Here is a 26,344-nt window from a genome sequence, read left to right as displayed (position 1 = left end):
GTATTGAAGAAGACAAATGGCCATTAGCTCAGTCTCCAAAGGACAATAACTGTACTAATAATGAAGCTGAACTCCCTAATACTGATCTCTAGTATCTGTGAAGTTATATAATGGATGGAATATCATTAGGCAGGAGGAAAATGTCCAAATATGGGAGGTGTGGGGGGGGGAGTTTACAGAATTTGCTGAGATCTGATGCTTGCTGCAAAACTTCAGAGCCAGCTTTTTTAAAGCGTGGAGACCTTTGAGTCTATTTTTTTATCCTCCTTCCCTTCTTTCTTTTTTTTTTTTAGGACAAAATTACATTCTAGGCAACGATTGCAGTGACATTAAGCTCAAGTGATCAAAAAGTGTTTTGCTGCACCAATGTCAGCTGTTGAAGGGACAAGCGCTTGTGATGAATGTTTGATATCTGCCCATCTTGCTTGATATGTATCCCAGGAGGAAGACAGGAGACAACTTGATCAGCTCAGCAGTCCCGCTGGCATTTCTGTGGCCTCTGGAGCCATATTTCTCAAAGAACTTAAGGCCATCTTTGCAAGGGAGGGTCACACTTGATACTGCTTTGACAAGGAGCCTTTGGCCACGGCTATAGGGCAGAGGAGGTTTTCCAACAGAAAATGCCAATTTGTCATAATTGAACCTTCTTGCAGTTTCTAAAGGAAACTCAGAAAAAAAAAAAAAAGGGCGCTTTCTATTAGTAACATTAGGCTAGAACTAGAGCAGCAAGCAAACCATGGCACCATCCTGCACGTCCTGTTTCACCACCAGTCCAAAGTCCCTCTGGACCAGGAAGGAACAGTGAACTGGAGCATCCTGGGGCTGGGGACTTGACACATGTGAATGTTATCTCTGTGATAAATTGCCAGGTGATGATGTGATGAATTGTGTTTATCTTGAGCAGCTGATGGCCCTGTCTGCTCTCCACTTACTGTGACAGGTGGTGTAGAGTACTCCCATCCTCAGAACCACCTTCAGGCAGCAGCTGAGGGCTGCAGAAGCAACTGTAGGATGGCTAAAGGCATGTGGACTTGAGGAAGAAGTCTCCTGCATTTTTGGGGGAGTTCACAGGTAAATTTGCTTTCCTGGAAGCAGAAATGCTGCAGCTATTCCAGAAACCTTCTGCATAGTCTTCCATAACAATCAGTCTCCTGGCTGTATGCTCTCCAATAACATCACCTAAGTGATTTCCCCCCAGGCAATAAGGTTAAGTCATGGGAAACAATTTCTATTTTTAATAACATTTTTGCTAAATATCCTGTCCCTGACTTTCCCCAGAGGCTTAGAATCCATCTGCAATAAGGGGGCTTTAAAAGGGCTTTAATAATAAATATAATACCGCCATTCTTTAATGCTTGTAACTATTCATGCTTGAGTGAATTCCCTGATCTTTTTATGGGTCTGTTGAAATATATTGTGCAAGTCAAGGGCAGGCCTGTTTTTAAGCTTCTTGTGTTCCCCTGCTTTAATTCTTTTTATCTCTAGCTAACAGTCCAGATAATGTGGTCCTGATGTTGTATTTATCCATGCACAATAGCAACAAAGCCCAGGGAGCAGCACACAACCTTGCTGCACCGGGAGGGGCTGTCTCTCAAAGACTATAAGGGCTCCGGTAGGAGTACTGCACTGAGCTACATCACCAAGAGACTTCAGCAGCAGGACAGAGACGTCTACCATTGGCCCAACCTTCAGTCTACCTGCCTTGACTTGGAGAGGAGTTTTAGAGCCATCAGAAATGTACGTTTGAAACAAACAAAAAAAAGCATCCTTCTCAATACGTTTTCAGCCCAGCCCTATATGCATCCTGCAAAGGCATTTCTTTTGTTTACTTTTAGAGTTTAAACAGCCTGGAGATCTGTGACTTTTCCCTCCTCTTTTAGGAACCCTCAAGAAGCAGACTTCATCTCTCTGAAGCTGTCAGAGCTCTGAAGGCCTCAATAGCCCTGACCAGCCTCACCTGGGCCCTCCACCCAGCCCACTGCTCCACCAGCTCCGTTTAATCTCAGATCTGAGCCTTCAGGTCTGACCGGAGCGATGCTGTAGGTGTGCCTGTGTCATTCCCCAGCAGCTGCTGCAGAGAGAGCCTCTGTAGCTTCTTTCCTTGGAGATTTTTTTCATCTGAGCTGTTGCTTTCTGTGTCAGACCCTTTTCATCTCAGATCTTTCTTTTGCTGAGCAGCCAGGCTGTGTTTCTGCCCTGGATGTGTCTTTGCTCAGCTCTTCTCTGTGAATGAGCTTGCGTTTGCTGGAGCCAGCGAAGCCCTTGGCTGGTACAGCTGAGGGAGTTTGCCCTCTGAGCACGACAGTCAGAAGGATGGGAATTTCTGAACTAATTTGCTGTAAACAATGATCCATAATAGGTCACTTCTCCCTTCAGCAGCTCAGCGATTAAATCTATCAGAGACATGAATGTAATTGGACTGCTGGCAATTAGCACTTGCAGGCGCTGGAGGAGTCTGGAGTGCTCTTCCAGTGGCTTCCATTGCACCACCTTGGATTTTATTTGCCTTTTGGCTGTGCTTGTTCAGCCCAGGAGTCCTTTGCTCAAGGATACCTGGACGCCCAAGGGTTTGAGGTGTGTAAAACTGAAGGCTGCTCGGTAAGGAGAAGGCACGGGGCAGCCTCACAGTGGTGGACCCTCGGGAGGAGAAGGTGGGCCGGGTCCGAGCCCTGCTTGGTGCTGAAGGCAGCCTGTCGGTGGCAGAGGCCAGCTGGTGGTGGGCCAAAGCAGGGCTGTAACCGGGGCCGTTGGTGTCTGTGCTGTGCCTCAGCTTCCCCTCAAAGGAGCAGGGGTCGCTTGGGAGCGAGGAGACCAAGCGGGAGCCATTTGTGGCCTGGCACATGTCAGGTGTCAGAGCAGGGCCGGGGACTGCATCATGGCAAGTGGCTGGGCTGTCCCTGTCCCCCCAGCCCTGGCAGATGCGATGGACAAACCACTGGAGGTCAGAGGCACAGAAATGACAGCAGTCACTAATAACTATTGGATTCAAGACGATAATTCAAGTATGTGAACACCACCTGGGCAATCACAGTGTGAGACGGACGTCCTCCTGGCAGGTATGAATGGGCTTTGATCATGCCTGTGGCTTCATGACACCCAAGGAAGTAGGATTTATCTTGGGTTAAAAGGGGAAAAAGAACCTTGTTAGAAAAAATACACCAGATACCCCAGAGCTGGGACTAAAAATGTAATAAATTTTAAATTCTTGAATGAAAATGTTTCTAATCCCAGGTCGGGAAGCATGAAGAAGCTCTTTGAATTCAATCTACAGAGCAGAAACTTTGCCAAGATCAGCTGTTGCCTAAAGAGTTTGGGTTGGGGCCAAATTCGGAGGCCGGCTGCCTTCTTGCTGAGCAGGTCTCTGGGGACAGCCTCAGAGTGCCGAGCTGAGGCTTCCAAGAGTGGCCACTGATGTTCGAGGCAGCTGATGTTTGAGGCAGCTTGAACCAGTCACCTTGAAAATCGGGGACTTTCATATCATTTCCAGTTGGACCATTAAGTATCAAAGCCCATAAAATCATTCATCCTCTTCTGCTGTGGCCTCTTCATTCTGCCTCCCCCTCTCCTTCATGGTAAACTGTTTCATCCAATAGGGTTTGTCTGAGGTACTTTGGATTTCAGCCACATATATATTATTTTTATCTATCCTGCTATTTTGCTGGGCTTCTGTACATGCAGGATCACTGTTTTATCTGTAATTTTAGCAGTGAGGATGTGAATTAGAGGATTTTTATTTCACTTGTGGCTTTCCATCCACTATTGTGTATTAAACCAAGCTTTGCTTGAAGACAATAATAATAAATATCCTTTGTGTCTTCCCTGTTATAATGCAGTGATCTGTTTGTCTGTATGAGAGAACAGTTCTGCAATATCATCACCCAAAGTCCCCAATATCTCTACCGTATCCCAGTTAATTATATGGTGCTGCTGTTTCGTATGGACCCCAGTAGGATCATTTTGCTGCAGACATTATTCTGGGAGGAAAGTAGATGCTATTAACTTTAACAAACAATTTTTTAAAGTGATCAAACCCACCCAACTCTGGCTTTCTGCAAAAGTCCCAGGAGAAATCTGTGCTGCAGATGTACATGCTGGCATTGTCAGCATGAGTGGAGCTGGCAGGATTTAACCAGAGAAGGAGAAAAGTTTTTTTGATTGAAAAAGCTTACTTTCAGGGTAACAAAGATGATTATCATCAGTGGCGTATTGTTTTGGGGACCTCAGTCTTCCCCACTGTCCTGCCAAATGATTGATAATATCAGGAGTTTTGTGTAAACAAAAATGCATTAAAATATAGTTATTCAAGAAATAGAAAGTACTGCTGTTTTTTAGTGAACCAAAGTTTGGAGGGGCCTTTCATTTTTGTCAGGAATGGTTGGAAAATCAAGGAGGCACTTATATGCCTAGCTCTCATCATACCACAAAGCTGGGGACCTTCTCCAGTGACAGCATCTATGGGCAAGCTTGCTGGTCCTTCACTGCATCTGTGTCTGGTTCATGTCACTTCTAGCCTCTTGCTCCTTCTTTCCCTCCTGTCATTGCCTATTCAGGGCAGTGCTCGGGCTGTTCCCTGTGTGAAGATGATGACAGTCAGAGAGCAGCAGCCCTGGCTCAGAACAGGGAGGCATGCAAGCTTGTGGTGAGGGAAAAGAGGGATTGGCATGGCTTAACCTCAGTGTTGTGCAAGTCAGCTGTCTGTTGAAGGGTGGAGAAGCCCTCTCCACTTCTGTGGGCATGGTGGTGAGAAGGGGACACTGCTGACGTCAGGTTATTCAGGGACAGGGGATGCATGTCAGGCATGCTTTGGAAAACCCTCTGCAAAGCAGCATAGGTGAAGCTTGTCTGACCTGAGATTAACACCACGTGTCAGATCTTCTCCATCAGTCAGTCTTTAAAACTTGGTCCAGCTGAGAACTACTGATCATTGTTAAACTGTTCTGTAGCTTTTGCAGAGCGTTTCCATTTACAAGCACAGTCCGACCTTCCTCTCAGGCAGAATAAATAACCAATAAATTATTCAAAGGAGCATTTACCATAGGTGAAAATTAACACTTGCATCAGTGCAGGCAGTTGGCTCCTGGGTGGGCTCGGCTCTATTCCAGCTGCAGGGTGGGACTGGGAGCAGCCGGGAGGACCACAGGCTGAGGTGGGACAAACCACTTTGTCCCTGGGAGCTCTTCAGGTCCCTCCAGGCACACTCTTTTAAGGAGGCTTAGGGGACACAGGGTGCTTTTCCCAAGGCTGTCAGGAAATCGTGATGCCAGGATGAAGCTGTTGCAAGGGAGGTGGAGAAGTAGGACAGGCAGTTGTGTTCTGTCATGTTGAGACAGGGTAAGACCTAAGCCTGGAGAAATGCTGACCATGAAAGAAAATAGACATCTGCTAGCTCTGGTGGCTCTTGCTCCCACTCGAAAAAAGGAATAGGTCTGTTTGCAAAGGAGAGGCAGATGAAAAGCTAGATCCTGCTGCATGGAAAGCTAGATGAGGCTGAGAAGATATTGCAGCTGCACCCTGCAAGGCTGTCTTGCATCCAGTCATTGAAGGTGACTTCCATCCGCTGGTGTCATCACAGCTAACCGTAGCTGTGGGGTGTGGAGGCCTCCAGGGCTTTCTGGCAGCCCTTCAAAGCAGCAACACCAGTGCTGTGCAAGTGGGTGCTGCTCAGGACCTCAGGCTGATTCGTCAGGGGATGCATGCCAGGAGATAAGAGTACGTGTTCCACGATGCAGCACTGATCTGCACATACTCATCTGAGCTAGGGCGCTGCTTGGAGCTGGGCATGCAGGCAGGCAATCCCTCCTGCTGCCGGCTAATCTGGTTTGAGCAGTTTCTGCCCTGATGCTTGCTCCTCGATGTCAACAGCCTCCCTCTCCTGATCAGAAGTTACTGCTGGTCTAGTCCTGCTGGCATAAATGTTGACCTGACTGCTCCTTAACTCACTCCAGATATGTTCCTGGAGTTAAAACGCATGCAAGGGTCACTTGGCACAATGTTCTTTCTTGTTTACTCACTGCAGAACTTTTGTTTAAATAACAAAAAATCCATACTTTGCTAATTCGTGCTGGAGGCTAAGTGTAAAGCAGGGAGGAGCAGGGGCAGCCTGGTGCAGTTTTTCTCGTGGTGTCTGGGTGGCTGTGTCCAAGGGATGTGCCCCAGCTTGGCGTATGGTGCTCAATTTGCCCTTCTGGGTACCAGGAGCGGGCTCCCTCACCTTCACATCATACTTCTACAAGCAAGGTAGGGGACACCTAGAGGAAAAAGAGCAGTGGTGAGACTGCAGCTTGGGGGGGACGGCAGGTGGGAAAACTTCCAAATATGCCTTGTATCGCTGCACGGCTGGGAGTCTGGCAGTCACACAGCTGCTGAGATCACCCTGTTAGTCCTAAAAACCATCTCAGGCAGCCCATGCATTGCACATAGATGTTTATCTCCAACTGTCCTTTTTCACTCTGTCTCCAGCCCAAGGGCTTGCTGAGGGGTGGAAAACCATTTAGGGGTGTGTGGTGGGGTGGATTTTCTTTCATCAATGGGCAACAGCAGATTGGAAATTTCCATTTTGTTTGCTGTTAAACCCATTTGTGTCTGAGAAAGGCTTTACTGAGAGAACTTGGATCACTTCTCATAATGGAGGAGTGCCCTCCGCTCCCCAAGAGCCACAGGTTGTGGGTGCAGAGGGTTTGGACCTCCTGTGGGCCCCAGCTGGTCAGCTCAGGGTCCGCAGCTGAGCCCTGTGGGCAAAGAGCTGCAGCTGCCTGTCCAAGCCTTGTTGGCTAAATCAGGATGCCTACAGGAAAATGCATCCTGAGCAGACCAAGAAGTGGTTAAAGATCTGATCAACATGGCCATCATGCTCTACCAGCATGAGTCACCCCTCTGTCTTGTTCCTTGGCCTCTTGTCCTTTGGAGAATGCAGCATTTAATTATTATTTTAATAACTTTTTTTTTAAGCTACTATGCCTGCTTTTCTGATTTCACAGATTTCTGAATTCTTGGAAGCAGCAGCTTATCGTGCCGAGGTCACCTGCTCATCTGTTTGCTCCAGTACAGCAGTGTCATTCCTGTGTTGCTCTCCAGCATTAGGCTGCAGCTCGGAAGAGGCAGGAGCCTTCTTCAGGTATCATTTACTTCAAGGATAGCCCTGAACTCTCTATCAAGAAAATCTGAGCTCCCTGTAGGCGTGGGTTGGTATCTAAGAAGCAACAGGCTGACTAAGGTTGTAGATGTAATGCTGAGCATGCTTTTCTCCCTGTGTATCAGCCCTGAAGCGTGTGTTGGGTGAATGGAGTATTTCTTCTTCAAAAGGTTTGGGCATTTCATGTGGCACTGCTTTGACTTTTAGGGGGGAAATCATCAGGGCGTTAATTACAGCTGGCCAGGAAAATCATCCTGCCTGCCTGAAGATACTACGTAATTCTGATAGTATTTCAGGAAATGTTAATATGGGTTTTTAAAAGAGGCAGCCCAAGGAGATGGGAATATTGAAATATTCCAGGAGTCCATTGTGAAACAAAGCACGAGGGCTTTACCATGGAGAATCTCTTCTCTAAACTAACCCAGGTAACTCCAGAATAAAAAGTAGCTATTAATATTAAAGGCAAGTGTTACCTGGTGCTTTAGTCCCCACTGAATTCAAACACTGTTGGAAAGCACAAAATTAAGAGGGACTGTTATGACAGCTGGAAAAGGAAATATCGTACGTGAACCAAAGTATGAAACCTGAGGAAAAAATGTCCTGTTGGTGCTGTACCAAAGTCCATTAATTGCGAACTGTGGGTTTTTGGAAGAAACAGGTACTTCTGTAATCCTAGAACAATTCTCTGTGAGAGAGAAGCCTCCCTTTTTCAGAAGGACCCTACAATTTTCATTATTTTGCAAGGGGTGGGAATTCTGCAAAATACCGATAAGTGAATTACGCTCTTCAGGGTTCTCAGATTTTCTTCCCAAGGACATCCCCTAACCAGTGCAACCACACCAGCATTGCTCCCAGACCCCTTCCTAGCTGGCCGACATTGCCAAGTAGGTGATTTTCTTGCCCCCTGCCTCAGTTTCCCCATCAGCAGACTGGAAGCAGTAGAGACCAACTTAACCTGGTGAAGCCCACTGAGGCGAAAGCAGCAGTATCTATTGTCAACCTGAAACTGAACAAGTTGTTTGTTTCCAGCTAATAAGCACGTAACATAAAAGGTCACTCTGGTTGTAAAAGCAAGATGCTATTTTAGGCCTAAAGATTATTATTAAAGTGGAAATGGAAAATAACCTGAAAAGAGGGATTGAAAACACAACACAAATGTTACCCATATTTCACTGAAAACAAGAAATTGCTCGAGTCTTGACAGCATCCTTCCTCCTACAAGGATGGATTTTTATAACAGTGCATTATTAATAGTCACATCAATGCATGACTCAGAGGAGAGACTATCTGGTAAATAGAGGCTGGTTGGGATATTGCCATGTTACATTAACTTTACTTCTGTTGGGCCACGTATTTCCACCAGTTTGGGATTATTCTCCTTTCCTTGTCAATAAGGATGTTTGAAGTCATTTCCGCAGAAAGCCCCATTTGTTCTCAGCACGAGCATTTGCAGTAAGTCTACGCTTTCCTCAGAATGAGATCCTTTCTCCATCTCTACAAGCGACCACAGAAAGCCCTGAAAGTCTCCTTGTAGGTGGAGGGCTTTGGTGGCATTTGGGAGGGTTGTGCTGTAGCCACCTATGTCACTGATCTTCCCAGTGGGCTCAAGTCCAAGGGAGCAGGTGCCTTTTGGGGAGTCATTCTGCCACGGGGGTTTCTGTTAGAATTGAAATGCTTGCTAGGCACAAATCTGTCTTCCGTCTAGATTTTTCTGGGACTAAACAAGCCATTCCTGTGGAAGCAGCCAGAAATTAGCCACTCGTGTTGGAAGTAAGGTGTTAGGATGGCTGTAATGACTCTGGTGCAGAAGGTGCCAGGTGCAGGCCTGCATCCCTGGCTCCCCTGCTCCCCCCAGTCACTACCTTTGCCAAAAGGAGTAACACCATGCTTTCTTTGCAGCTTACTTATACTGAAGCGCTGGCTCGCCTGTAGATGCTGCCCAGTCTCGGGATGTATTGCTTTCAACACAGCCGGAGGCACAGAGAAACAGGCTGTTGGAGTTGTAATTTGTAGGTGTTTTGGAGGGGTGCTTTTTGAGATGAAGATGCCTGAGTAGTTTGGATGCCAGCACTGCCACGGAGCTCCTCCGCTGTTGAATAGCTGCTCTCATGCCTCTGTGCCCAGGGAGCCTTGCACTTACACAGGCAGGTGGAAACCCTCCCTTGGCAAACATGTCGAGGGGCTGGTTCTGCAGACGCCTGCCACCAGCTGCAGTATGTCCTGCTGTAGGTAATGCTGCTGCCTCCTGACATGATTAATAGCGCTAAGCCCCGAGCTTGAGTAACAGCTGTTGCCACGATCAGGCCTCCAAATGAGGTGCCAAATAGCAACGAAGCAAGAAAGCCCCCAAACCCCAGCGAGGCCAAAAAAAAAAAACCAACCCAGAGAAAATAATTCTTGTTTCTGTGCCCTGGGGTGTAAATCCAGAAAACCTCTGTGCATCAGCAAAGTCCGCCAACAGCGTGGGTTTTCACCCTGGATGCTCAGGACCCTTCAGAGCTGTGGGTCCTGGTGGCTCCGAGCAAGGGGGCAAATCCCTGCCTGGCACAGGCTGCTTGTGCTGCAGCACTACCCAGGGAGCTGCAGAGGCTGCCTTTGTGTAACCAAGGTGTTTGCCGAAAAAAACAGGTGTTGTTTCTGCTGCTGGATGTGAATGCTGTGAGCTGTCATCTTGGCTTTCTCTTTTTTTATTATTTAGAAGACAGAACAAATACGAGAAAATGAACTGCAAATAATGACTAACAGCACTTCCAGTCCAAATATTTGCTCACATAAGCATGTGGAAACTTTGAAGGCTTATGAATGGTTCTGGCGCTGCTTATAATACAGCTGGGCCCAAAGACAGTTGAGATGCTCCTCTCCCAATGTCAGAAGAGCCTACGGCACTGGGAGGTGTATTCGGGGCTTCTTCCAGGTCCTCGGAGAAGTGGGGTGATGGAAAGTCAGCGCAATCCAAAGATGTAGTGGTGGATGTGCTGTGTGGGAGCATCCCTTGAGATCGATGCTGCAGCCCCAGAAATCAGTGTCTCCCTTGAACACATCGTTTGACATCTCTTTGCTTCCAGACAGGACTGTGCTTGCTCAGGGTGGAATGGTGTTTCCCGGATCTGAGACTGGGGCTGAAACCAGTAATACCAAATTCATTCTTTTTTTCCCTAGTTTGAACCCTTGGAAGCTATACCCAATCTTCTTCCAGCCATGCAGCCAGGAGCAGAAAGGTTGTGGCTCCTTGAGCAAAATAGCACAAACTTGTTTATTTCGGCGCAGGCTCAGATGTTTCATGGCCAACGAGGGTGCAGAAACCACAGCGTGGGGATCTCATTTGATGGTGTTGCAGCTGGCTGCATAGCCTGCCACGGGAGTTAGGTGAGTACCCAGCCACTCAACCTCTGGTTCCTTGAGAGCAAAGCAGCCAGCCAAGGGCCAGTACCTGGTGGTTTAAGCAGCAGCAGCATAATATACAAGTGAAGCAAGTTCCTGTCTCTTATGGCCACATTGGCCGATTTTTTGTCTTTCCCTATTGTCACATTCACTGATGTACTGGCATCAGTCTTGGCACTGTATTTAGCTGTGAAATTGTACTTTTTCTCTCCCCCCACTCCCCATATTTGTGGCTACTGGTCAGGTGAGCCTAAAAGAACAGGACGTGAAGCAACAAATAAACAATTTAGGTGCTCAGAAGAGCCTTCCTGGGTGCTCATGGCATGTCAAGAGGTGCCTGGGTTCAGCAGAAGGCTTGAGCTGCTCCTGCCCAGTTGGTGCAGTGGCTGCAGGCGGTGTCAGTAGGTTGTGAGCGAGCAAGACTCCTCCCTTGGGCAGCTGAATGGCGTGGAGCGGGGGCACCTAGCCACTAAGTGCCCTTCCCAGGAATAATTCTGCACTCGCAGAATAGCCGAGCCTCAAATGCAAGGTTTTGGAGCCATTTTCACTGAATATAATTAGTTATTTGTATTCATATAATTAAAGAGGTGCCATTAAGACTGATACAAGTAGCGAGGTGGCATTTGGCATTTAAAAAATGCGTGCAGTTCAGGATGTGTTGTCATTAGTGGCCAGGTATTTCATAGCCATTAAAATATCAAGAGATCTTGGGCAGCACTGGGTGCTGTTGATTTGTGATCAAATCCAGCATGCAGGTAGCAGGTGGCATTTCTACAGTTCCTGCGGGGAATATATCCGAAAACGTCAAATTAGATTATTCTGCTCTTTCTATTAGTGAAAAAATGTGTGAGAAAGGGACTGGGGGAAGAGGAGGAAGGAGGGGGAGAGTGTTTTTGCTATTTTAAAGTTAATATTTTAGCTTACAAGCGTTAAGGTGGCTTGCCAAAATTAGGAGCCATTAAAAACAAGCGTCATGTGCAAAACTTGTTCTCTCCTTGTTCCCACTGTTTTCTTTTGGTCAATTCCCAAACTTTAGTTTGAGACACACATCCTTCGTAGACAAAATTACTCAGAACCTGTGCAATGTTCAGAGGAAGTTTTTCCAAAATATGCTTTTGGAATGAAGAATTCCTGACACTTAATTCACTATTCCTAAATTAATGCTTCCTGGGAAAATGTTCCCTGGGCAACCCACTCTAGTTGTACCTGCTTGAGCAGGGATTTGGACCCAGTGTGCCCCTGGAGGTCCCTTCCATCTTCAACCATTCTGTTATTCTGTCACTCTATGTATTCTGGTTGTGACCAACCCCTATTTTTCTCCCTCTTGGATTTTTCCTTGGATGTCCTGAAGCCATCACCAGTCCTGGCCTTGCAGGGGCTGCCAAATGTGCCTGGAAGCCTCCTCCACAGCAGTATTGCCAAAGCCACTTTTAAATAGAAGGGGCAAAGAGTAAACCCAGCTACTTCTGCCTGCAAACAGGTCTAGCTCTGCTAATTGGGATCTTCTCTTAATTGTTAATGCATTAATGCTGCTGGTTGCTTTAAGTTGAGGAAGGCTTGTTTCTCCACCCATACTTAGGAAATGATCATTTATTGCCGCTGGCTGCTCACACATGGGCTCATCCCAACAGTTAATGCAAGCAAGATACTGGTGTGCTGCTGGCCTGCCCTTTCTCCAGCATCCCTGAGCGGTTGTTGTTTATGTTCCTTGCATCCAGGGTGTCTTGAAACAGAGAATGGTTTATCTCTGATTTTAAAGAGGCTTGCTGTATTACGGCCCTTGTACAGCGCTGGCAAAATCTGACGACCATTAATGAGATTTGTTCAGTCTCAGGAGCTGGGCTGACAGATGGGGCAAGGACGGTGCCCTGGGCATTGGCATAGCTGGTGTGGGGAGAATAATTCTTGTGGGTCCCTTTTTGCTTGTGTGAGCATTTTCAGAGCATCTTTATAAGCCCCAGCCTCTCCTCTGTTGTATTATTTTTGTTTGTAAATCCCGACTGAAGAAGGATTTTGGCTCAAACATAAAGCTTCCTCTGACCTGAGCAGCGCAGGGCAAATCTGGGATCAAACCTGTGAAGTGAAATGGGTTTATTACCCTTATAAATTTAATCCGGAGCTTTTAGTGCAAGTAACCAACTACCCTCCAAAGTGATTCCGCTTTAAGGCAGAGTTTCCCAAGCTGCAGGTCTTAGAGACGTGATAAGACTGAAAATTACCAGGGAGGGGCTGGACAACCAGGTCCCAGTCTGCTGTCTTTGGAGGTGGAAGCTCTCCACCCAGCCTGGAAAAGTTCCCTCAGCGAAACCATGATTTCACAGAGGCTTGTATCTCCCTCTCCTTACGGAAGAAGGGAGGTTTGCAAAGATTTACCAGGCTCCTCCAGCTTCCCCCTCACCGACATCCTAGTGCATGCCTTTGGAGAACAAAACAAGAGGAATCCACAGAAGATGTTTGGCTTCCTGCTACCAAGATAAATATCAAGGCTGATAAACCCTACAGTTATCCGAAGTCCTTTAGAAAGGAAAGAGCTTTTATCCCTTGCTGTAAGGTAATAGGTACTCACTGTAACTGGTTTGGTTTCCTTTCCTAGGAGGAGACGAGGAGCTGCCTGTGGGAGGGCTGCGTCACCAGGGACGTATGGCCTTGTCCTGCAGGCACCACGGAGGCTGGTCCCTGGGTGAGCTTGGCAGTGACTACACACCTTCTCACCCCCAAAGCCCTTGAGCCTATACGAGCATCGCCCACCTCCTGGCTCACTGCAATGACCAGCTGGGTGCAGCAAGGGGTCTGGATGAGCACCAGGTTGTCCCCAGCTTCATCCCCTTTTGCCTTTCCATCTCCTTCTTTTTTTTTTTTTTTTCCTTGCCCTGCTCCTTTTCATTCATCTCCTCTCTTCCCTTGGCTAATTCACGCTTTTCCAGGCGCTTTTTATCACTGCCACTGTTTCCCCCACTTGCCCTTGATCCGTGGTGCAGTAACAAGGGTGTCGGTGGGGGGGTGGCAGATGGTGGCGGCGGCGGGGCTAGGCCAGGGCTCATCCATCACCGCCGGGCCGGCGCTGGAAGGGCTGAGCCGAAGCAAGGTAATTGTTGGCGGAGAGGAGGCATTTTTCACCGCTGACGAGGAGGAGAGGTGTGGGGTTGTGCTAATGCCATGGTGAAGGATTAATTCATCATGGTTTCTCTTTTTTTCTTTAATTCATCCCTTCTCGATCAGCGCCGCAATCCTCCCAAATGCCAGGCAGCTGGGAAGTCTCCAGCTGAAACCTCTCCACTGAGCGGAGCCGATGGGAAGCAGCTGAGACCGGTGCTTCTCTTGTCATTATCATCCCCATCACTGAAGTCAAAGGGTCAAAAAACTTCCACCCCCATGGACTCTATTTTGGGTTCCAGTGCTGCGTGCAGCAGCATTCATCTTCGTTATATCCATGGCGTGCTGTCAGCACACAGACAGCATGACTCTGCGGAAAGGCAGATGCGGTTCGCCGTGAGCCAGTTGTTCTCCCATTTGCACATCCCAAAACAAGCTTCCAGCAGAGAGGGACACCTGTACAGGGGCTTCACTCTGCAGGGTCCTAGCCAATAAACCCCCAGAGGCAACATGTGTAGTGCACAGACTCGCAGGCTGGATGCAAACTTAAAAGCAAGTGCAGTGTGGAGAACAAAAATTGCACAAAAAAAAAAGAGAAGATATGTTAATGGGGGAAAAAATCATCTCTTTCCCTCTGTTTTGTTTTAGATGCTCAGCCAGTTCTGAAGTAACTGGAAAAAATGGAGAAAATTGAAAGAATTTTTTAATGAATTCAGTACTCTTAATATTTTGAAAAGTGAAAATCTTAGCCAGCTGAACAAAACTTTTTCCCATTGAAAATTTATGCTTAGAAAATAAATTTATAAGAGCAATGTATAAGGCATTGTAATGGGAATTGGTAGGAATACACCACTCTATACTGCAGTAAAATTTAATTCTAGGTGATTTCAGTTGTGATCTCCAAAACAAATCCTGAATGCAGCTGTCATCCCAAAAATGCATCTCTGTTGGAAAGCAGTTCTCACATGGCTTCAAGCAGGTATTTTCAAAGGCTTTAATTCATCATATGCCGGCTCTTCTGCGGATCAGTCACGCTGCACGCGGGAGGGTGGGCATTCACCTAGCTTCAGCCATTCAAAAATGAGGTTTTAAGCCTAAATTTACTGTCATGGTTCCCTGGTGATTTGGAGGGAGGTTGGCACCAGCAGCACCAGCCCCTCCTGTAGCTCCCTCAGGCAAGATGCTCTGCGTGCAGTTGACCGCGGTCAGGGGAAGGCACAGCTGCTGCCCGGTTCTTGCTGTCCCTCCTTCCGTTAGGCTTTTTTTGCTATCTGCCCTATCAGCACTCTGTTTACGCTATCTGCTTAAATACATTTTGGCCAGGGAACGAAGTGCTATTCCCCTCTGTAAACACTTGATTTAGCAGTGGTTTCCTTTGACTTGCTTTATTATGACTTTTGCTTTGCCCGGGCGATAAGTTATTCATTATGCATAGGCTGCAGAGACAATTGTATTCGTTCCTCTTCCTGCTTGTGCAATATTTTGACATTTCCCTGTGTCTGTTGGAATTCAGTCCTGTCTTTAAATAAATATCTTGCCTTCCCATGGGAAGAGCTCCAGGAGCTCCTACCTCGATGCAGCTTTCCAGCTGTCTGAGTTTTCTTCATCTGCATCTTGGGTGACAGAAATGCAGAGCAGTTGCATTTGTTTGTTTGTGGGATTTTTCCTTTCCTTTTTTAAGGTTAAAAAGAGCCACACCAGATCAGGGTTCCAGCAGTTTACACCCACCAGCTTCTATATTTTGTTATCTTTTAGCCAAAGATGTTCAGTTTTCAGGTCAAATAGCAAATCACAGTTTTCTAAAGGGGAGGATAGGATAGGATAGGATAGGATAGGATAGGAATCCCCAAGTTCAGTGAAATGCTCTGCTAGGTAGCAGCTGGGGGAGAATTTTTCCAACCAAGGACCAAACCAAAAGCAGTACACAGAGTGAGGAAGACAGAGTTCTGTCTTTCTCTGCATTGTGGTTTTGGTGTTTATGTGACGTTCTGATTATTCTTTGTGAGATGTTTGGATTTGGTGACTGTCTTGCAGGAGTTAGGAGTGCTTTTCCTTCAGCCCAGGTTTTGGTGTTTCCTAAGTACCTGGAGGGATGTTTCAAGACAATTTGAAGTACAGAAGGGAGGTAGGTGGCACTTTTAAAAAACACTCTCATCTACCAGAGCTTGTGAAAGCCAGCCCAGCTGTGAGGTGGGAAACACTGGTCCTGTCTTCCCATATTTCCAAGCCAGGTGTCCTGTGGAGAACCAGAGTATCAGCAGCAAAAGTCAATTTGTGTCAAACTGATCTCATTGTTTAAAAAAAAAAAAAAAAGCCAAATCACCATTAAATGCCTCAAAAGCTGGAATAAACCAGACAGCCTGCAGAATAAGACATTGTAGCAGATGGGGCTGTCTGCTATGGGTGATGGCACTGCTATGGAGGAATGCCCAAGGACAAGGTCAAATTATGGTGGTTAATAATACCCCAAAAAGCCAGACAATGATGATTATCCAGCTCAAGTATTTTTGGTGGCAGCTACCCCCTTCCCAGCACGCCAAAGTGTTTCTTCTCTCCCATTTTTAAATTTGCCTTCCTTTGTCTGCACCCAAAGTGCTGATGCCATGAGCCAGGGCTGCTCCCACCTCCCCAGGAGCATCTTGCACCTTCTTGTCACCTCGTCAGCCAGGTGTGGGTCCTCCAGCGATGCAGGTGGGATACTTTGCAGATGAGCTTTCACTGTGCCTTACCCCATGCATATACTTCAGCTGAGGAGCTGCCCATCCAATCAAATCCATAGGAGAAATGAAGATAAAAGTGGCTTTTCGGCAGCCAAGAAGACTAATTATGGTTAGGAGCCCTGATGGTGCCATGTATTTTGGATGGTCTTTTAAATATCTGATTTTAAGCTTAAATTTCAGCTTCATTGTGGACAGGTTATCGTGCAGCTGCCCGCTGTAAAGGTCTTGTGCTTTCCCCAAAGCATCCGGCTGCAGGAGGAGATGGATGATGAGCTGGGTGGACCTTCTGCCTGCCAGGCCAGGCCCTTGCTAGCACCCCTGGGGGTGAGCCAGGGCAGACAGCAGAACACAAACAGTTTGCTCCAAATTGCACTTACTGGCAAATCACCATGTTAGGGGTTAATCTTATTACTCCCTAAATGTCAGCACTCCTTACGTTTGAAAGGGGAAAGAAAAAAAAAAAAAAAGCACGTCCTTGTCCTCATTTTAATGCCTAGCCTATGTTGTTGTTTTAGCACTACTCGCTTCCAAACCTTTTATTAAAACAGGACCTGATGCTTTTCAGGGAGCCCATATGGTTCTCGGTAGCCAGCCATGCTGACTGACGCTCTTGGAGCAGAGGGAGATGTTTACAAGTGTGCACGCCCCACAGCAAACCCTAGGGTGGTTGAGCCCGTGCTATTCCCATACCCTTAGCAGCCCACACACAGCTCTCAGCTGTGCTTTTATTCACATTTTGAGCTCGTGGTTGCTTGCCCAAGTTGCGCAGCAAGGCCATGGGCTAGCTCATTTGAATGCAAGCTCTTCCCGTGCCTTTCCCACCATTCTCAGGCTGGGAAGGACGTCTACTCTTGCAGCAAACACAGAGGAAAAGGCTCCGCGGTATGTGATGGAAGGCTGATATTTCATGCTACCACCCAAATAACACGAGGCAGTAGGGCAGGCACGGCTTCATGCTCAGGCCAAGCTGAAGATGTTTATCCCAAGACCCAACTCTATCACCCAGGACTGCTCAGCGGTGGATGGGCGCTCACAAATAGGGTCACTAATTCAGGGTGAACTTGTGCAATAGAGAATAGCAGGTTCCTAATTTTTTTTTCCTTTTAAACTGGTAACTTATAAGCAACAGGTTCATGTTTCTCCTCACATATGCCTCACATACTTGCCTTTTGTTGTTTTGGCTAAAGCTATCCTCCCAGGACCCCCTGAGCACACCGAGCAGCATATGGCCTTCTACTTGCTTCATTTCCAGCCCTCATTTTTTCCCACACTAAACCAGACTTTTTCAGGCAATACTAATCCCTGGTGCCTGTCACTGGTAGAGAAAAGCATTAATAACTGCAGTTATCCTGGAAATATCTGTCACCCACATTTGTTTTTTGTTTCCCTTTGGGTAATCATGCTCTAGATCTAATTACTGCAGAAATTTCTTTTGCTCCACCGAGCAGCATTTTGGGTTACCTCCCCGGCTGGTTGTAAGTTAACTCCACCGACTACGGGAGATCCGTATTGATGTGCATCAGCTGAGGACCTGCTGCTTCACATCTTTATACCGTGTGTGGCTTGGGGTTACAGAGATGATGGAGATTGATGGCTTCACAAAGCCGTGGGACCAAGCTTGCACTAAGGCAGGGCTGGCTCTGAAGTCCAGCAAAGTCAGGGAGAGACTTCCATTGCTTTGAGTGGGCTGGAGATGAGTTGTTGGTAGAGCAGGGAAAAGGGGTCAGGATGTTTTCCCGTTCTCCTGTAGGCTCTTGCTTTAGTGCAGGGAGCCAGGGCAGCCTTTGTGACAGTGGTGGCAGCTCTCATGCCATGGGGGTGATGTCCCATGGGAGCACCCTGGCTGCCCACTGAAGGCTTCATGCAAGATCTCCAAGAACCATCATGGGCTGCAGTGAGCCAGGTCGGGCCCCTGCTTGTGAGGAGAAAGCCCTCCTACCTCAGCCGCACATGAAGCAGCCAGGACGGGCCTGGAGGGACCCTCCAAAAGTCACCTGTGCCTGCAGGTAGGGCTGAAACCAAGCCACACAGGTACAGCTGGGTCTGGCCGACCAACCCCCCTGGACCACTGCCAGCACACCCGAGCAAACCCTCAGAAAACCTGTCCTCATCTCTCTCCAGAGGCACAACAGAAGCCAACACAAAGCCTCCTTGGGTACGAGAGGGTAAGGCCAGTTCGGGGAAGAGGGTGGTGCTCATAGAGTCCTTCACAGAGAACTTCCCAGTGTCCCTGCTGTCTGAAAACACCTTGTTCTTAGAACCGTATCCTATTCTTTAACTCGTAGGAACTGAGGTGCACAGCACCGTGCAGCCTTGGTGTGCTGCAGGGCCGGGCGCCAGCCCCTGGTCTGGGGCTGTAAGTCTGGAACGAGCTCTACAGCAGCCCTAGGTCAATGGCCTGGGGAGATTTCCTGGCTTAGCTTTAGCAGCTGAGGCTGTTGGGGAGGATTGATGGTCAGGACAAAGCTCACCAAACCAATTACACTCACAAAGACATAGGAAAAAAAAAAAAAAAAATGAAAGGATATATTATCCACGAGAGGGAAGAGGGAACTGTTGAGTGTTGCTTGTTTTGCTCTTCAGCGGTGTTCAGGGCATGAATGGAGAAGAAGGGGCTGTTAAAAAAAAAAGCAGGGAAAGGAGAAACAAAAGGGAGGCAATATGCCTTGTCTTTTTTCCTTAATTAATCTAGTAAGGTGATGACAGGGTAGGATGAGAGATGGGAAGTAAATGCTCTGCTAACAGCCCTTCATGAAGATCTCTGGGTTTGACAAATGAGCTCAAAGCCACAGGGCCGGGAACCAGAGCTCCGCCAGCACATTGGGACTGCAGCGGTCAGAGAGAAGGTGTGGAGGGGCTGGGAGGAGGAAAAAGCCCTCAGCCCCCTCCCGAAGTGCCCCCGGCCGCTCACTGTCCCCATCACTCACATTCCCCGGGCTGCAGACCGAGAGCCGCCTGCTGCATCGCTCATGCTGGCTGTGGAGAATGCAGAAGCTCCATCTTGCTCCTGCTGTGGGTAATTTTTATTGCTGTGGACAAATTGCTGGATTGTTTTGTGCTTCTAGGGGGTACCAATCCCAGCCTGCAGCAGAGAGGTGTTGTGAGAATAAATGCAGGGAAGGCTATGGATATATTAAGCATTACAAATTCCAAAGTTTTGTGGGGTAAACTAAGAAAGAATTTGGTAGAGGGATGGGATGAGATAGCGCAAAGTAGAATAACGTAAAATAATATTTTCTGTAAGCAGAAAAGCTTGCACTGTGACACAGGAGGGATTACTTTCTAATTTCATCATCGTTGCTTTTCTGGAATTTTGATTTCAAGACAAATATCAAATTCCAGCTTTGGCTTGGGGATTCTAGGTAGAAAATCAGCAAATCCAAATTTCTGGAATGGTGACCTGTTTTTTGCCTTCCCAGAGGCCAGGGACCACGCAGGAGATGGCTTCTGCCAGCGCACCAGAGCCACCGGGGACACGTAGAAGTTACTCCCCCCCCAGACAACCTGAGCCATAAACTTTATTGCCCTATAAAGAGTGATCTGCAACATCAGAGGCTTTTCAGGGATCAATAAAACCAGCGTTAGCTAAATCGTCAGCAGGCACTATCCCCTTCCCCCAGCCTGCTCTGCCTTTCACTTCTAATTATGCTAAGTTGGAACTCCGAATTTTGGGTGAAAGCCAAACTGTCAATCCTGTAATCAGTTATGAACAATGTGAGCAATGTCTATCTAATCGGTAAATGACCAGCTAGTCTGGGAGGCTCCTATAATGGTGCTAAAATAACCGCCGGGTTGGTAATTATTCATGTCTGGAAAGGGAAGAAGAAATCCCCTTTGGGAAGCATTGGTCCCGCTGGTTCAGAGGGCATCAAAACCTGGTGCAACACATTTCCTCGAGAGTTAGCAAAAAGTGCAAGAAAATGGGGAAATGGGAAAACTTTGGGGGTGTGGCAGGGTCAGCTGTTTTAGGGACACGAGTCCTCTGACCCCTTGGCATCAGGTGCAGGATAATCGGAGCGGTGCAAGCTCAATGGCGATGTACAGCCTGCACGAAACCATTTTTCATGAGGGCATCATGCTGTCAGCCCGTCCAAACACCTGAAAATTCAAGCAAGGCAGCGAGCAACCCCCTGCAGCGAAGCAACTGCCAACACGAGCGGGTTTCAGCTTAACCAGGGCATCACTTAATAGGTGTGAAAAGCGGCTGTGTGCAAAATGCAAACATCTATCGAGGAATGCCGAGCTTCATTTAGTGGCGGGGCACCGGCAAATTGGGCAGAAAAAAAAACAAGTAAATAACATTTACTCGGAGGTGTTCTCGATTGCAAGGCTGTGCATCAAGCAGTGAGATGAGCGCGGGTGGAAAGCGCTGCAGAGGATGCTCCTGCTTGTAGCACCATTGTGGGAGAGGTGTTTGGGGGTAAACTAGAGGCAATCCCACTGCTTTTCCTAGCTCTGAGCATCCCTGCAGACCTTGCACAGGTAGAAGGACTCAGTGGGTGAGGTTTTTGGGGGGAAACACCCCACTTTTTCCTTGCTGTTGGGGCGGGCTCCACCACCATGTACACCCAGTGTGAGCATGCAGGAAGAATTCCTAACTTCATTATTCACCCTCGAATACATATCAAAGCCTCTGTCTGCTTTAATGCCTTTTCTCATCTCCAGCCAGCCATCATCAGTGCAGGTAAGAATACCAACGATAAAAAATTAAAAGCTACAATAAACATTATTGATGCCATTCCTAACGAGACAGAGAAAGAGAAAGAGGGGATGCTGCTGTGATAAATATCATCTGTCAGCAATAAATTACAGCCGTCATTAGGTTTCTACAGCGGGGCCTGACAAATTATTTTGTGGAAGTGCATGCTTAGCTGCATCTTACACAGTCTCAGCCGTTGTGAGGCTGCACCTTAAAAAAAGATCAATTGAATTGATTCTGTATCGAGCTGGGACACAAAGCATCGTGCAGGAGCAGTGCTCAGCGCTGGGTACCGCTGCCGCCCCGGGGCTGCATCCAGCTGGGCTGCTTGGGCAGGATAAGGAGCATCATTGGGATGGTTTGTAGGGGCTGGATTTGCAGGCTGCCCTGACCCCATTTTCTGCAGAACTTGAGAATTAATGTTTTTTTTTGTTTTTGTTTTTTCAGTAAAGGATTTCTTCCTTGGACGTATGGAGGTGACGCCCTGGAAGCACAGGCCGTGCTGTCCCCGGAGACCTGCAGTCCCTTCCTCACAACCTGCTGCTTCTCCTTGACCTTCAGGTGATCCCATGGTTAAAAGCAGCAGGTTTGATACATGGCGTGGTGCAGGATGTGTCCACCTCTCCCCCATCCCTGTGCACACTCATAGGATCCCAGCTCTAGCTTGGCTTCCAGCTCCATTCTTGCTCTTACATCCCACACTCTGCATTTCATCCAGCCTCAGCGCAAAAACTCCTGGAAACACCTCATCCTGCACCTTGTCCGCAAGCGACCCCGGGATTACCTCCGCCACACACCTCATAGACCTCAATTTGCAGAACAACGGAGGAAAGGGGAAAAAAAAAGCATGTTGCAGTATGGTCTTTACAAAAGCCATTCATCCCGGTGCTTTTACTAACAGGCATCAAATGAGATTCCTGCAGTAGATGATTTGTTTTGTCCTTCTCCTGCCGGCTCAGATTAATCTCTGCTCCTGAAGTGGTGGTGTCATTTCCCGGAGACATATGGCAGCAGGAATCGCGGAGCCCCATAAATTCGACTCAATTCAGGATCCATCCGTCTTTCTCCCTGCTCTCCAGCCCCGCGCTCTCTGCAGGGCAAGGGCAGCCCCGCAGGTACCGGCGTGCCCGCCTGTTTGCAGACTAATAAATAAAAAAGCCTCAAGATGGGAGCGGCTGGAGCAGAAGAGGGATGCTTATGGTCGAGAGCAGTTTGCCTTCTGCTGCTTTCCTGCCTCTCGGACCATTGGAGGGGTCAGACTGTGGCCGATGGAGAAGCAGCAATGCTGGGATCAAGCAGCGACAAGAATATTTAAAAATGTACAGAAGCCCACTTAAAACTCATTCTGCCAGTAAGCTAATGACTAAATTTCTCTGGGTTTTTATTCAAATGAGAGCTGGGTTTGATTTTTTTTCCCCACTGATGGGCTTTTTTTGTGAAAAAAATGAAAAAGAAAATGAAATCTGACTTGTTTGCTGCAAAGGGCTCAGGAAATCTTTTCCCACCACCTTCTGGTCAGCTCCTGGGCATTTTGAGGCAATTTTTTGTTTTCTGCACCTCCCCAGGTATGCACTGCTTTTCCTGCAGCTTGAAGCAGGAGCCCCCATCCTGATGTGCTTCGCTGCTGCGCTGCCTCAGCTGAGAACAGGACCAAGGCTTTGGAGCAGGGTGCAAGCACAAGGAGATGGGGTGGGAGCAGGAACGGGACCCCCATCACCTCTCGGTCTGTGTGCTGGTCATGTATACACTGAATGCCTAGAGAGGTATGTATATCTGTGCACACACACATACACACATTTATAGATAGATATGTTATACCTGGGTAATGAAATGAAAGCTTGGAGGAGGCAGCAGCACCACTATTAATTATTTATTGAGCCCACACTGTGAGAAGCAGCATGCAGGCGTGGGAGCAAGCGCAGTCTGTCCCCTAAGGAGCATACCAGCTCCATCAGAGGCAGACAAACCGATTCGAGAGCTGCGAGGGCTGGCAGGAGCCCGACAAGGCTGTAGGAAGGTGATGAGGCTTCGGCGCTCCTGAAAATTTGGTTATTTCTTAAGCAGTCATCAGCATAATGCAGCATCGACCGCTGTGTTGCTCCTTCGCTCCCGGAGCAGCCAGATGCTGCTGAGGATGGAGGTGACACCGTGACAGTGACAGGGACACGGAGGCGGACATGTCCCTGCCCCAGGGATGCGGTCCCCTTGAGGGCCATCACCCATCCCCAGCCCGTCCCCTCGCCCAAACCACGCAGCTGTCACCTGGAAATGGAGCAAAAGGCCAGCTGTTTATTTTGTATTAATTTTTAAAGATGACTTGTTTCAGCTGAGTGCCTGTCTGTCTCTGTCTATTTGCCACCGCTGAGAAGATTCATTACTTTGATGGATTTGTGTAATTTTTTCAAGTGCTTCAGGTGACAAACAATGCAGCGCACTTCTCGCTGGGCTCCAGAGCCACACCGAGGCAGCGGCCGGGGGCGCATGGGGGGGTTTCCCCCAGGGACAAATTATTCATGCTCAGCACCCACAGCTTAAGTTGAGCCCCTCTCTGGGTCCCAGGTAGGGAATTTGGGCTATTTGGTAATGGAGCTGCTGGGAAGGGCAGGTCCATGGGGGTGCGAGACCACTGAAGCTCCATAATTCATCACCCCAAGGTGGGGTTGAAATCTCCGCTCAATGCACGCCTATACCATGCTTTCCTTTTCCCCTTCTGCTGCCTGAAATTGGGTGCCTGTGTGGGACAGCCACGAGCTGCACAGGTGGCACCCCAAGGAGCTATCAAGTTGGCAGCATCGCTGTCATGATTTGCTCCATCACCTAATGAGGAGCCCGAACAGTAGGGGACAGTGGTAGAAATGAAGCAGAGATAAAAGGGATTAAGGAAGGGAGAGAAAGGGAGGTCAGGAGGGATGATGACGTCACAGAAAAGTGTCCAGGCAAGGATACAGGGTACGTATGGATGCTGGTGGTTCACAAATGCTGCAGTGTTTTTCCAGCAGAGCTCTCAAGAGGGAAAGATTTCATCCCAAGCGCTGCTCCTTGAGCAGGCAATCATCTCTGCCATAACTGCATGGGCTCCAAAGGAATAAATTAAGCTAGACAGGCTCAATCACCGCTTATGGCAGAGGCACAGGATTTACAGCTGCAGGCTCACGGACGCAGGAGTGCAGCGTGGTTTCAGAAACCCTCCTGCCAGAGATCTGAGATCAGGCAGCAAAAGGCGGCCCAGTCCCATGGCACCCATGCCAGGCGAGAGGAGTGGGCACAGCAGCCTGGGATGTCCATGGTGGTGAAGCTGAGTCTCCAAGATGCAGAGTGGAGTCCGTGAGGCTCTGGCTGAGCCACTCATCTCCCAGGGAACTCAAGGGCTGAAGGACCTGTCCTCAGCTACGGGCCTGGGAAGAAGCATCTCGGAGGTGTCCATAAAACACCAGGAGCTGCTTTCCTTGAGCAGGATGTGACTGACGTAGAGGTTGCTGTCTCCCCAGACCAGCCCACAGGGAGCGCAGGACAAGTGATGTGTGGCAGGAAGATGTGCTGGCTTGGTGACAGGACATCCCTAAAGGCTCTGAAGAAGCACAACCCACCATCCTGGTGGGCAAGGTGCAGGGCTGCCTCTTTCATGGTAGAGAAAGGTCTACGTCCCCATCAGCCTGTGTCTTGCTGTACAAAAATAACCTTTCTAGGCCATCTGCTAGGAATAAGCAGCCCTGAGCATCTGCATCCAGACTGTGGCATCCAAAGAGCAACATCATGGCCACCAAAAGGGCTTGGGTCCCAAGTGTCAGCAGGAAGACATTTGGCTGCTTTGTGCAAACAAGCAAGGGCAAAGATGGGAAGAGGAGGTATTTGCTTGTTCCTCACCCTTCATGTAATAAAAAGCAATAACTGAGGAGAGTGGGAAGGAGCAGCACTAACAGCCTGGATTTATCCAGCTGTTGGAGAAAAATCTCTACTGCTGACCTCCAGATGAAAGTGTAGGTAACTGTTTCAGTTTTCACAGAGTATAGCCTCAATTCTTGAAAAAAACAAAACAAAAAAAAACAAACCACCATTTCCAGTCTTCAGGGGAATGAGCCGGGTCTTGATCTATAGCTCCAGCTTCCAAAGAGCAAATGAAATGCTTTCTCTTTTCATCCACATCCTGCAAGGACTGACCATCATGAAAAATGGGAGCACCTCCTTGAAGGAGATTACCACCACGATTTCCTGGCTGAAACCCTGGTTTCTGGTCAATGCTGCTGGTGTGGATAATGGTGCCCAAAGCCTGCTCTTGCCTTTGAGAGCCTCCTGCATCCACCATGTGATGTGTGATGGGGAGAAGGAAAGGGAGGAGAAACCAAAGGGAGATGGTGAGTTAGGGGGAAGGAGGAGGAGGCAGAAGAGCTGGAAGAGAAGGAGAAAGAAGGAGAAGAGGAGAAGGAAGAGAAAGAAGAATGGGAGAAGAAGGGAAAAGGAGGAGAAGGAGAAGGAGAAGGAGGAGGAGGAGAAGGAGAAGGAGAAGGAGAAGGAGAAGGAGAAGGAGAAGGAGAAGGAGAAGGAGAAGGAGAAGGAGAAGGAGAAGGAGAAGGAGAAGGAGAAGGAGAAGGAGAAGGAGAAGGAGAAGGAATCTCCTCTGGGAGCAAGAAGCAGATACTGGAATTGAGCTTTTTCAGCCACTGACATTTAACCTGGGTTTTGCCACTTGCAAAAACATCCTCACTGCTCCCTGAAGAACTTCTGATTCATCCAGCAATAACTGAGAAACTGAGAAAACATGTTGGGAGATGTCTGACCAAGTGGCTTCAGGGCTTTTTGGACCTGTGGATGAAGAGTTTCACTTTCCTCTAGGAAAATGTGAAGGTAAAAATAGGCATGTTCCAGGTTGGCCAAAACCAATAATTTTTTTCAGTTTTCTATTTTGGACCCAACCATGGATTGTTTCCACACCGTGTTATTCCTGGGAGCCAGGAAAAGCAACAGCTCCATTGATTCGAAGCAGGCTCGTCTGAAGGCTGAACTCAGATCACCGCTGTTACCAAGGGCGGTGGTCGGGCACGGGCGATGCTCAGCAAAGGAGTCTTTTCCTGGCTGGCGACTGACACAGTTTGCAGACTTAAGGCCTGAAGCACATGAACATTTCTGGGAAAGGAATAATGGATTTGCTAAGTATTGTTATTATTTAAGTGACAAGACTGAGAATTGAAAAGAAAATCTGTTTACCAAAAATAACAATAGCGGATATTTGTCATTGCTGTCAGAAATTCAGACCCATGCAATTTCATAGGTTTCATAAGCTCTTGTTAATTTTCTTGTTTGGGGGGATTTGCTATTTTAATG

The 26,344-nt window shown here is 48.0% G+C and overlaps 2 long non-coding RNA genes across 2 annotated transcripts; both read left to right on the top strand.

The window, feature by feature from the left end:
• Positions 1-373: 373 nt before the first annotated feature.
• Positions 374-3,771, top strand: LOC121074951. Its single transcript, XR_005822649.1, has 3 exons — positions 374-1,071; positions 1,538-1,737; positions 1,881-3,771. It is a non-coding gene; the product is annotated as an uncharacterized LOC121074951 (long non-coding RNA).
• Positions 3,772-8,928: 5,157 nt separating this feature from the next.
• On the top strand, positions 8,929-25,461 carry LOC121074840. The gene is made up of 6 exons (XR_005822561.1): positions 8,929-10,498; positions 13,107-13,318; positions 13,733-15,731; positions 21,478-21,628; positions 22,591-22,788; positions 24,022-25,461. It is a non-coding gene; the product is annotated as an uncharacterized LOC121074840 (long non-coding RNA).
• Positions 25,462-26,344: the final 883 nt, after the last annotated feature.

The sequence above is a fragment of the Cygnus olor genome, chromosome 9 (assembly GCF_009769625.2).
Source record: "Cygnus olor isolate bCygOlo1 chromosome 9, bCygOlo1.pri.v2, whole genome shotgun sequence".
NCBI classification, from domain to species: domain Eukaryota; kingdom Metazoa; phylum Chordata; class Aves; order Anseriformes; family Anatidae; genus Cygnus; species Cygnus olor.
This window is presented reverse-complemented; position numbering and strand designations above follow the sequence as displayed.